The sequence below is a fragment of the Sus scrofa genome, chromosome 4 (assembly GCF_054392235.1).
Source record: "Sus scrofa isolate SSC_HxYL_T2T_F1_AM1 chromosome 4, Sscrofa_HxYL_maternal_Yorkshire_Landrace_v2.0, whole genome shotgun sequence".
Lineage (NCBI taxonomy): Eukaryota > Metazoa > Chordata > Mammalia > Artiodactyla > Suidae > Sus > Sus scrofa.
The window spans coordinates 133,108,602-133,121,079 of NC_139386.1; the positions used below are offsets into that span (position 1 = coordinate 133,108,602).

Genomic DNA, 12,478 nt, shown 5'->3' on the forward strand with positions numbered 1-12,478 from the left:
TTTGCAGCATGTTGAGAGTTGGGTTAAAAGCGCTGGAGGCAGGAAGCCTTTTCGTTAGCCATTTACTATATGGGTCAGGAAAAGGATATTGGGAGCTCGATGTAATTCCGGAGAAGTGGAAAAGACAAGACCTAGGCAGGCGACAGCGGATGTGCAGACTGAGGACTCGGTGACCAACAGCAGAAAGTAGATGACACCGGCGCGGGAGAGAGCAGAGCCTAAGTGTCTAACTTGTCACACAGAGAGGATGCCATGGAGGGAAACTAAGTGGAACCAGAGAACACGGCAAGCTGGGTGACTCTGTGGCAAGGGAATTCTCAGTTGTTTGTGGCCGTGTTGAAATTTTGAGGTATTCAAGTGCTACTCATGTGAAAATTTTCGGCGGGGAGTTGGAGATGTGAGTCTAGAGCTTGGACAAAACTCAGGGCGAGAGACGTAGATTTGGCAAAATCATAAGAAAAACAGCTGAAATCAAGAGAGTCAAAGACACTGCCAAAGGAGAGCAAGGGTGTCAGACAGAATCTTGTCCTTCTGTGCCCATGGCATGTGGAAGTTCCTGGGCCAGGGATTGAACCTGAGCCTCAGCAGCGACCCGAGCCACTGTGGTGACAGTGCCAGACCCCCAACCCGCTTTGCCACAAGAGAACACCAAGAGTCTTTTTAAGACGTTGCAGTGTGGTTGCTCTGCGGTGTGTGTTAGTTTCCGGTGCACAGTGATTCGGTGGCACGTTTATATGCATATTTTCATATTCTTTCCATTAAGGTTTATTGCAGGACATTGAATATAGTTCCCTGTGCTATACAGTTGGACCTTGTTATTTACCTGTTTTATGTATAGTAGCTTGTATACGCTAATCCCAAACTGCTAATTTATCTCTCTCTACCCCCTTTACCCTTTTGGTAACCATAAGTTTATTTTCTATATTTGTGAGTCTATTTATATTTCATAAGTAAGTTCATTTGAGTTGTATTTTAGTGTCCACATGTAAGTGATATATTCATATTTCTCCTTCTGACTTAGCTCATTTAGTATGATAATCTCTAGTTCCATCCATGTTGCTGCAAGTGGCATTATTTCATCCTTTTTTATGGCTGAGTAGTATTCCATTATATATATATGCATATATTGTGTATACATATATATATACACCACATCTTCTTTATTCATTCATCTGTCGATGGATATTTAGGTTGCTTCCATGTCTTGGCTGTTGTAAATAGTGCTGCAGTGAACATTGGGGTGCAAGTATCTTTTCAAATTAAAGCTTTCTCTGGATATGTGAAGACGGAACTTGGTGTGACTTCTCAGGCTGTGCAAAATACATTCAGGAAGAGCTGCTTAGCAATTTTGCACATTTAGTCCTTGCTTCTTCACTTCCACAAGGTGAAAAATGTGCTTGTTATGTTTCAGATATTTTGCTTCCTCAAAATCAATAAGACATTGGCCTGCTTTCAAGGAATTAATGTTTCTAGTAGGAAAGCCGACATATGGACAAACACACACCACTCAGTACCAGTGCAGTGAGAGAAGTGTGCACGTGGAAAAGAAGTGACTCAGACAAAGCAGTGATTAACCACGGCTGGGGTGAGGGACAAGCACGCCTTCTCAGAAGGTACCATCCTATCTGGGCCTTGAGGAATGCATGCTGCCTCGCCAAGCGGGAAAGGCATTTTAAGCAGACGGGCCGGGAGCTGCAGAAGCCTGGTATGTTCCTGGAACTGCTTTCCTTCTGTTATTTGTGGTGCATCGTGATTATCCAGCGAGGCTTGACTATTACAGGACCTGAAGTTCTATCTCTCCGGGGCCAGCCCCTCTCTTCATCTTACCCTTTAAAGAAGGACCCTCAGATTCCACCAAGAAACTCTGCTTTATGCCTAGTCCAAATCTTTTCAGTTGAAATTTAGTTCCACTTTTCTCTGGTTTTGTTCTTTGAAAATTGGAGATGATTCAGCAATCAGCATTTGTCCAAAAAAAAAAAAAAAAAAAAGATGGTACGAAGTAAGTGTAAAATTAAAAGTAGCGCCATGTTTCATGGGACATAATTCATCCATCTGAAGCCCCATGTTGCCACAGCCTCTTTTTTGGTCTCCAGGTTATATTCATAGCAATTTGTGTCCTTTCATGGAAACGAAGGCCATGTTGAGCCCATGTTTTCAGCTGAAGCCTGCAGTGCTCTTCATGACATGTTCCAGCTGGTTAAGCTTAGTTTCACAGCAGAGCCATTGCGCAGTATTTGTTAGATAGAAGAATGATTTTTCAAATTTGAAAAAAATCCTGTCATGAAATCATGAACACTGCTTAATTTTGTTACTTTATATCTTTATACTATTGTCTCAAGACAGAATTTTCTCCCCTACCTCTTTCTTGGGCCAGCCTTTCTGGAGCTCTGACATATACCTTCCAAGGATTACGGAAGATATTCTTTGAAAAAATAAGCTGCTCAGAGGAGTTCCCGTTGTGGTGCAGTGGTTAATGAATCCGACTAGGAACCATGAGGTTGCGGGTTCGATCCATGGCCTTGCTCAGTGGGTTAAGGATGCGGCGTTGCCCTGAGCTGTGGTGTAGGTTCCAGATGCGGCTCGGATCCTGTGTTGCTGTGGCTCTGGCGTAGGCTGGCAGCTAAAGCTCCAATTAGACCCCTAGCCTGGGAACCTCCATATGCTGAGGGAGTGGCCCTAGAAAAGGCAAAAAGACAAAAAAAAAAAAAAAAAAAGCGCCACTCAGACTCCATCAGCATAACAACAGAGTTTTGCTTCACTATGCAGTCAAACAAAAGAGGGACTTGACTTTTACGTATTTAATTCTGAGCTTGGGCTGAGAAATGACTCCAAGGAAGATGTACAAATGGCCAACAAGCACTTGAAACAATGCTCAACATCCCTGATTATGAGAGAAATGCAAATCAAAACTACCATGAGATACCACCTCACACCTGTCAGAACGGCCATCATTAATAAGTCCACAAATAACAAATGCTGGAGGGGTGTGAAGAAAACGGAACCTCCTGCCCTGTTGGTGGGAATGTAAATTGGTACAATCACTATGGAAAACAGTATGGAGGTACCTCAGAAAACTATGCATAGAATTACCATATGACCCAGCAATGCCACTCTTGGGCATATATCCAGACAAAACTTTCCTTGAAAAAGACACATGCACCCACATGTTCATTGCAGCACTATTCACAATAGCCAAGACATGGAATCAACCCAAATGTCCACTGATAGATGATTGGATTAGGAAGATGTGGTATATATATACAATGGAATACTACTTAGCCATAAAAAAGAACAAAAGAATGCCATTTGCAGCAACATGGATGGAACTAGAGACTCTCATCTTGAGTGAAGTAAGTCATAAAGAGAAAGACAAATACCATATGATATCACTTATATCTGGAAATGTACGGCACAAATGAACCTTCCCACAGAAAAGAAAACCATGGACTTGGAGAACAGACTTGTGGTTGCCAAGGGGGAGGGTGAGGGAGTGGGGTGGATTGGGAGCTTGGGGTTCATAGATGCAAACTGTTGCCCTTGGAATGGATTGGCAATGAGATCCTGCTGTGTAGCACTGGGAACTATGTCTGGTCACTTGTGGTGGAGCATGATAATGTGAGAAAAAAGAATGTATACATGTAAGTGTAACTGGGCCACCTTGCTGTACAGTAGAAAAAAAATATATATATATAAATAAGTGATTAAAAAAAAAAAGAATGACTCTTTCCCTTTGTCGTTTCAATTACCCTGGGACTTGCAGAGCCACACACAGCCCCAGGGGGAGACAGCTGGGTAGACCAGAAGCCCTTGCCCCAAGGTCAAGAGGTAGGTGCTGGGATGCTGGGCGGAGGGAGCAGCAGTGAATGACAGGTGAAGACAGAGAGAGACCAGAGAGCAGGGATGTGATTATAGACTGATGGAGACTCAGGGAGGAAAATAAGTTTTTCATCAACTTCCGGACCTCATGTGTGCTTGTCTACCTAAAAAGACACCTTCTTCACACATAGGTATATTACCACGTCAGGCATGTCCCTGCTCAGGAGAGACCAGTTCGCACAAATGCCCATACTCTATGCTTAGAAGGTATACGGGAGTGGAAAAATTGGGGAACAAAGATTCTGCCGCACTTGGTACTGTCTTACACAGTTGATGGGGTCTGGGAAGGAGGAGATAGGCTCCTCCTAGGAATCGTCTTCCTAGAGATGCAGGAACTGCCTTGAAATGGGCCTCGGCTCCTCAGCCCCTCCCTCGTCTGAACTGCTAAGGAGGTGGTTCCCACATAAGTGGAACCAGCTGAAGTCGGGTTCAGCCTGTCGTGGTCTCCTGCCTTGAATGGGTAGATGGAATAATTAAATATCTGCTGAGTTAGGCAGCACCCTCTACGTCCCGCATCCCGGGTAGGGGCTGGGGAACCCTAGTGAGAATAAACAGAATCTTTCCCTGAGGAGCTGGGGGCGTTTGACACGTAAACTGTACCCACTACCTTCCACTTACTGCAAAAAAGAAAAAGAGAAGCTATAAAGTCTTGGGGGGATGATGCTTTGCTGGTGGCTTTTTACTAGTGTGATCTATAACTAAAAAAGGCCTAAATATGTAAAAAAAAATAATAACCCCCCCCCAAAAAAATCAGTGCAAATCTTTCAGAGACCCAGAATTGGCTCCTATCTGCTCCCTGTTTCCAAGATTCTATTTTGGAGCATTTTCACTGCCTATTGAATTTACAAGAGGCCCCTTTAGACTCAAAGTTTAGGCTGTCAGAGGTCTGCCCTTTCTGGAAGACAAGACAGCACAAATTTGGTTTGAATCCTTTAGTTTCCCCTCTGGGAAGAACTGAATTGACCCCCACTTGTTGGCAGAGACAGCGCTGACCACACACACAGGTTGGACCATCACCTGCAGGCTCAGGATGGAGCTCCCTAGATCCAGGTAGCACTTTCTCCCGTTCACGTATCAACCGGGCCTGAGATCAGATGGGACTGGGGGCTTTCAGGGCAGTCTGGCGGTAGACCAGTTAGCCCTTTTTCTAACCCGCCCCACCCACGACCGTGGTTTTCAGGCTTAGATCTGAGGAGGCAATTCACAGATTCCCTTGGGGATGACCTTGAGTGCTCAGTGCAGCCTAGTGCTCCCTGCAGTCCAGCTCTCCAGCTTCATCTCTTTGTCCACTGGCCTCTCTGGGTTTTCTGAACACACCGAGCGTTTCCCTCATCTTTATGTTTGCTCTGGCTGTGCTTCCACCCAGAATAGGCTTTGGGACCTGATTTAAACATTGCACATATTTTGGAAGAGCCTTCTGGATATCCTTTCTTGGTACTAAAAACCTCTTTCTCTAGGTTTTCATAACACTTTACTTAAACCTCCCCAACATAAAAGTTGTAGGAATTAAATAGTACAACACGTGCTGTTCAGCCAGTGTTCAATAAGTATCAGCTCGTAGTTTCACTTTTCACACAACGTCTAAGAGAAACATTCCCGTGTGTGTGAGTAACCTGTAAGTGATGCTTCCCCAAGTGTACAAGTTCCTCAAGAATAAGAAAAGCCAATAATTTACTCACTTTAGTGCTTAGAGCCTTTGAGCCATTTGTTGAAACACGGAATGAATCTGTTACTAGACTCTAGAAAATAAAATAGAGAGTGGGAAGGCTTTTGACCCTGCTATGTGCCCAGGTATTCCGTTGGATTTTATATGCTTTACCTTATTCAGTCCTTAAAACCTCCCTGTGAAACACAGATCGAGCTCACGTTACTCAGGAGGAAATTGAAGCTTGGGGGATTTAAGTAATGGTGCCACAAGTCGATGGGTAGTAGGAAGAGAAGCTAGAATTTGAAGATGTATTTCTGACACCAGCTCCCAAGGTCTTGCTCGAATGCTACCCCGACATTCACTGACATCCCATCATCCCCAAAGGAGCTGATGTGTCGACACCAAAACGGCTCTTAACTCAAGGTTATCAGTACAGTTCTCAGAAAGATTAAGGCCTTTAAAAAAGAAATTCATCTTTTCAAACCACTGCTAGATTTCTAGGCTTTTTCCAAAGATATCTCAACCCCCTTCAAAACTTGCCTTTGGAGTGGACCATAAAATAGCATGGAAATTGTAGATTCTCATGGGAACAACTCAAAGTTTTGGATAGTAGCGTGAAAGAGCATACTGTCAGAGGACCCTAGGTGTGTAAAATCCTTTAATTGCCGTTTCTAATGCTAATGCATATACCTTAATTAGAGGTGTGCACTAGGCTTCTTTGTTTAAAAAACAACACAGCAACCTTGAACCATATGGATGTTGCCTCATTTTCATCTGAGCCCTTCCAGGGACTGTAAACCTTCAAGTGATGCTAGAACCCAGCACTTTCCCACCTGCCGAGGAAGGTGAGAACAGTAAGTCTCGGTGCAAAGGCTGAGGATACATGAGAGAAGTGCAGCCCTAAGCCGCTCTGCTTCCCACACCTTGGCCCACTTGGCTTTGACTCATTGCATTATCCGCAAAGTGAAAAAGCCACGTCATTTTTACCTATCTTGCTGATCTTATGGTTTGGAGTAGAGATGCTTTTGGTATGAGGTAGCTTTTCCTTTGCCTTGTATGTGGAATAATAAACAGTAGGACTTTCCTGAGAAAGGAAAGTATTGAGGAGACTTGAGAGAAAGAGCAAGGGAAAAGGGGGTTTGATTATGGGAAGGCCGAAATGGCTCAGGCTCTGGATTTGGGTTTGCTTTGTTACTTAATAGACCTGGGGGTGGCCTCCAGCAAGATCCGAACGCTCTGAAGCTCAATTTCCTCATCCACAAAATGGGATAATAGTCTCCTTCCTTGCCCAGTGATCACGAGATTTAGAGAGAAAGTGTGTAAAGTGTCTGGGATGTAGGAAGCACGGGAGAAGTATCCGAGTTGATTTTGATAGTTTTTTTTGGTTTGTTTTTGTCTTTTCTTTTCTGTATTTTTAGGGCCACACTTGCGGCATATGGAGGTTCCCAGGCTAGGGGTCTAATTGGAGCTGTAGCCACTGGTCTACACCAGAGCCACAGCAATGCCAGATCCGAGCCGCGTCTGCAACCTACACCACAGCTCACGGCAACACTGGATCCTTAACCCACTGAGGGAGGCCTGGGATCGAACCTACAACCTCATGGTTCCTAGTTGGATTTGTTTCCGCTGCGCCACAATAGGAACTCCCTGGTTGTTGTTTTTTATTGAAAGAGCTTGTTTTCCAGCAGTGAGAAGTCCTGAAAAGAATCAGGATTCAGGACAAATCTGATTCAGGCTGATGATAACTCCGCTGGTGCATTTTTCTTATGTCTTTGCCCTTCTCATGCCCCTGGCTTTTCTTGGCTTAAATTAATGTTCTGGACTCACTCTTATCAGACCCCCTCTTTTGTTTTTTCCTTTCCATCCATGGAGACAAAAGAAACAGGCAGAGCTAGTCAGACCACGAGTCACAGGCAGGCTTTGTTTCGGAGTTAAAAGTCCTTCTCTTCCCTTGGCTCTGTTCAGCTTCCTCCTCGGGTCTTCTCTACCTCTGTGTGTTGGAAAAATAGGAACTGTGGGGCACATCAACAAATGCATCGGCTTGACACTTTGCTGAGTGAAAACACAGATTTGAATAACGGACTTGGCTGAAATACCTTCCTGGCGGTGTCCAGTTCTGTTATTTACAAAGCAATTGCTGTACCGGAAAACAGCTGATAGATACCTGCCCCAAACTGATTCTTACAGATGTGGGCTAAGGAAGCAGTTTTCCGGAGGGATTCATTAGGTTTTGATTAGCTCCCAGTGCATTTGCTCTGAACTGCACGGGGACTTCCCTGCAGGCCAGGCTGGGGTTGCCAGCTGTGCCAGAGGTGGACATTGAATTTGTAGGTGATTGGGTTGCCAGGGCTGGACGTTCGTCATTTGAGATTTCTTCTTTACTCCTTTCCCCCAAACCTACTCCTAACGCGGGAACTCTTAAAAACAAGGTAGATTAAAAATTGATGATGCGGAGTGTGGACTGGGTTGTTTTCTATTTTCTTTTACTTCATGAAAAATCGTAATTTTGAGGCCAGTGATTAAAATGCCTGACTATGCTACAGGAGACGCTCACATTGCTCGCCAAACACCCCAGCAACCTCGTCCCGTTTTTTAGGGAAGATTTAATAGCGGGCCTGTTCAGTGAGGCACGTATGAGTTCATTGCCTTAATAAAACTCTCCGCAGGAATTTTACTCGTGTCCCAGGCGGAGCTGCCAGTGGTTTCCGGCTACACGTTTCTACACAAGAACAAAAGGCAACCTGCCCTGTGTTAGGCTTGTTGTTTGTGGTCTTTTTGGCTCCTTTGATGATTTTCTAAATTCAGTCATCAACATGGAATCTTGGAAGCACTTGCACCAGAGAGCTACTGCTCCTTCTGGCTGCTGTTTCACTGCCCTTGCGGTAAGGGTTGCTTTAAGAGCGGGTCGTGTAAGCTGGCGTCCTCGCCCTTGTGCTTCGTTCACAGGCAGCGTTTCAGCCGTGATCGTGATCGAGGCACAGGCTCTGACGGTCGTGCTGCTGCACAGGTCACCTGGGGTTCGTGTTGCTCAGTTTCTCAAAGGCAGACTGGGCAGGAGCACCGCCAGATGTTTGCTTTGATGTTCTGCCTGGCCCTCAGCTTGAGTCCTTGGTAACCTCCTGTCAGATATTCGGTGAAGCATTGCCGTTTCGATACGCACAGTCTTTTCAGAGATCACACCTCGAAGAACGTTTAAACCTGTAATTCAGTTTAGGGCCCTTCTCGGGAACATAGCTTGAGAGGGTTGGCCCGGGGGTGCACTCTGGAGATGTGAGGTGGCCCCTCTCCCAGACCCCGCTGGCCTGGCACCCATCGGCCCTGCTGCTGAGCTCTGCGCTGAGACGTTCTGAGTTGCTTTCAGGTTGGGTTGGTCTAGTTAGGACGGAGGTGCCACGTGAAATAAATGCCATTTGAATCTTGTTTGTCGCAGAAGGAGGCTCAGTGTGAACATCCATGTAGAATCTAAGTGGCCAGTATGTGGCTCCCTTAGCAACCATCTGAGTGCCCATAGGACCCATGGGTTTGCGCCCTGAAGAATGCTGTTTGGTCACAGACTCAGTGTTCAAGTGGGGAGGAGGTCGACCAGTTTGTAGGAGTGGGATGTGTGGTAAGCACACCTTGCAAAGAACATCCCGCACCCACTGAAATGAGCATGGGAGGGTATCACTGGGAGGCTTTGCGTATTTTCTTCACAAGACATTGCTGCTGCTGATGTAGCGGAAGGAACGCTGTACCTGGTGAAGGAAGGTTCTGGTCGTGGCTCTTCCATTAGCTGGGCCTGACCTTCTTCTTCTTTTTTTTTTTGTCTTTTTGCCTTTTCTAGGGCTGCACCCGCGGCATATGGAGGTTCCCAGGCTAGGGGTCGAATCTGTGGCCTACGCCAGAGCCACAGCAATGCGGGATCCAAGCCAAGTCTGCAACCTACACCCAAGTCTGCAACCTACACCACAGCTCACGGCAACGCCGGATCCTTAACCTACTGAGTGAGGCCAGGGGTCGAACCCGCAACCTCATGGTTCCTAGTCGGATTCATTAACCACTGAGCCATGACAGGAACTCCAGGGCCTGACCTTCTTTAAGTCACAGTCTTTCTTAAACTCAGGATAGATGTCTGTCAATGAATATGTTTTACTAGATGCTTTCAAAGATTCCTTCTAGCTCAAAAAAAAAAAAAAAACCCTCCTATGATCCTCATAAAGGGATGTTTTATTTGATTGTGACATTTCATTTGGCACCTAATCCTGTACAGAGTATTTTGGTTCTTGTAGAGTTAATACGCAGAATTTATCATTCTATTAATGGACCTTGGAGTGCAGGGCATGTCTGTGTATCTGCCTGCTCTCACGTTCACAACAGATGTGACATCCTTTTAACGTACATGCTGAGAAATGCCAGTGGAACTGAATGAAATGTTGCGATTGTTGCCTTCATTCTTACCGCCTCTTTGGATGAATTGAACATGGAGTGACGTGTGCTGCTGAAACGACAGTCGCCGTGTCCTCAAGTGTCTGTGTGCTACATAAACACAGACATTGACCATGCCTTGGGTTTTCTTTGCTAAGAGTCAGAGACGGTCCTAACTTGAAAATAAACTGAAAATCAGATGGATGATTTGTGATTTAAACATGAGGCTGAGCTATTGTTACAGCACCATTGTCTTGGGCAGACGCCCGCTGGGGACCCCTCAGGGCCTTTTGTCCTCCACCTGGTGATTGAGCAGGTGAGAGGCGGTGAGGTAGATGTGAGACACACAGGTTATACGATTATGAATAGCGGGAAAGATGAACTGAGGATCACGGAGCCTGTAGGGAATCCTGGGAATAGAAAAGCCAGGGATCTTTGATCTCCAGCTCTGTGTATCCTTCAGAACATTCTACTTTCGCCCACCTTTCTTTCTTTTTTTTTTTTCCTGGCCAGCTGTCTGAACAACTTCTCATCTTACTTCTCTGTAAAGACACTACAGTCATTTTTGGAAATCTCATTTTAGCATGAACGTTTCCGGATTCGAATAGTAAATTCACACCAGGAAGAATTCTGCCGTGACATTTTTATGCTTGACTGTATGAAAGGACTTGGGAGGCAAGGGTCAGAGAGCAGGATGTGGGTTTCCAGTTGGGGAAATGATACTTAGCTTCGCACGAGCAGTTCGCATCTTAGGCTGCCACTGAAAAAGTGACGTAGTGATGGCCTGATGTTTTTGTTGTCCTTTGATTTATGACTTTAAAGAAATCGCGAATGATCCCGTATAGAATAACATGTACAAATCTTAAGTGTACAGCTCTGTGCTTATCTGCCCCCCCCACCCCCCGTAATGACCACTTGGTGAAGATGCAGACTGTGCTTGGCATATCCCAGACGCTGTTTGTGACCCCTCTCGGCATTTAAATTCAACTTCCGTTTCCTCATCTCGTGCAACATGCCAAAAAGAAGGCTTATAGTTGTTTAATTCACAGACATTGCTAAGAAAAATATGCCCCAATGGCTTCATTTTATTTATTTTTATTTATTTATTTATTTATTTTTTTTATTTTCCCACTGTACAGCAAGGGGGTGAGGTTATCCTTAGATGTATACATTGCCAATGGCTTCATTTTAAGAAGAAAAATCCAAGCCTTAGAAAACGTAGTTGTATAGTCTTGTAAGTGCAGTTATTAGCTGTGTACTCTTTCTGGATAGTTCCAAAGGAAACTCTCTGTGATCTACAGGTATCTTTTTTAAAGTTTTTTATGAAAGTATACTTGATTTGCGGAGTTCCCGTCGTGGCTCAGTGGTTAACGAATCTGATTGGGAACCATGAGGTTGCAGGTTTGATCCCTGCCCTTGCTCAGTGGGTTAAGGATCTGGTGTTGCTGTAAGCTGTGGTGTAGGTCACAGATGCAGCTCGGATCCTATGTTGCTGTGGCTCTGGTGTAGGCCGGCAGCAACAGCTCCAATTAGACCCCTAGCCTGGGAACCTCCATATGCTGAGGGAGCGGTCCTAGAAAAGGCAAAAAAGACAATAAATAGTTGATTTGCAATGTTTCTTCAATTTCTGCTGTACAGCAAAGTGACCCTGCCTCCCATACACGGCCATTTTTTTTTTTTTTTCCATTTTTCATCAGATTCTTGCCCAAGAGAGTGGAGACAGTTCCCTGGGCAGTAGGGTGGGGCCTCATTACCCATCCATTCTAAATGTAACAGTCTGCATCCATCAACCCCAAACTCTCTGTCAGTCCCCCACTTTTTCAGTATCTTTTTGTTTTGTTTTGTTTTTTTGTCTTTTTGCCATTTCTTCGATGGCTCCCTTGGCATATGGAGGTTCCCAGGCTAGGGGTCATATCGAAGCTGTAGCCGCCGGCCTACACCAGAGCCACAGCAACGCAGGATCTGAGCCGAGTCTGCAACCCACACCACAGCTCACGGCAATTCCAGATCCTTAACCCGCTGAGCAAGGGCAGGGATTGAACCCACAACCTCATGGTTCCTAGTCGGATTCGTTAACCACTGCGCCACGACGGGAACTCCTTCAGTATCTTTCTATCGAGGGTCATTGCAAGCCGCAGTAGAATTCCAGCAAGCTCAATTACAACCACACTTTTCCTCAGTAGCCATATTTGTGGCTTCCTGGCTAATGAGGTGATTTATCATGGCAGGTCAGCCATAGAGGGTTCAGTATCAATGAATTTAGTTTCTTAATAAAGGTATTTATAGCTAAAGACTTATGCAATAATCTGACACAGCCCTTTAGAGGTAAGCACCTCTTGAGTGGTTTGCACATGGAGAAACCATGCATTACTCTTACTTGACCGACGCTTGGCTTCTTCGGTGGCTGCACCTGGTCGGGCCAGTCTGTCACTCTTTCCAGGATAGAATTCATTTTTCAAAGGTTAATAACATAGACCTTAGCATTCACTCTGGGTTGAAACTTGGCCGCCCCTGTGAGTATACAGCCTAAGGTGCTGACTTTAAACAAAA

At 45.2% G+C, this 12,478-nt stretch overlaps 1 protein-coding gene across 1 annotated transcript in view; it reads left to right on the plus strand.

Annotated features, from left to right (window-relative positions):
- Positions 1-12,478, plus strand: part of LOC146404283 (uncharacterized) — a 462,942-nt gene that overhangs the window by 20,982 nt on the left and 429,482 nt on the right. The window lies entirely within an intron of this gene.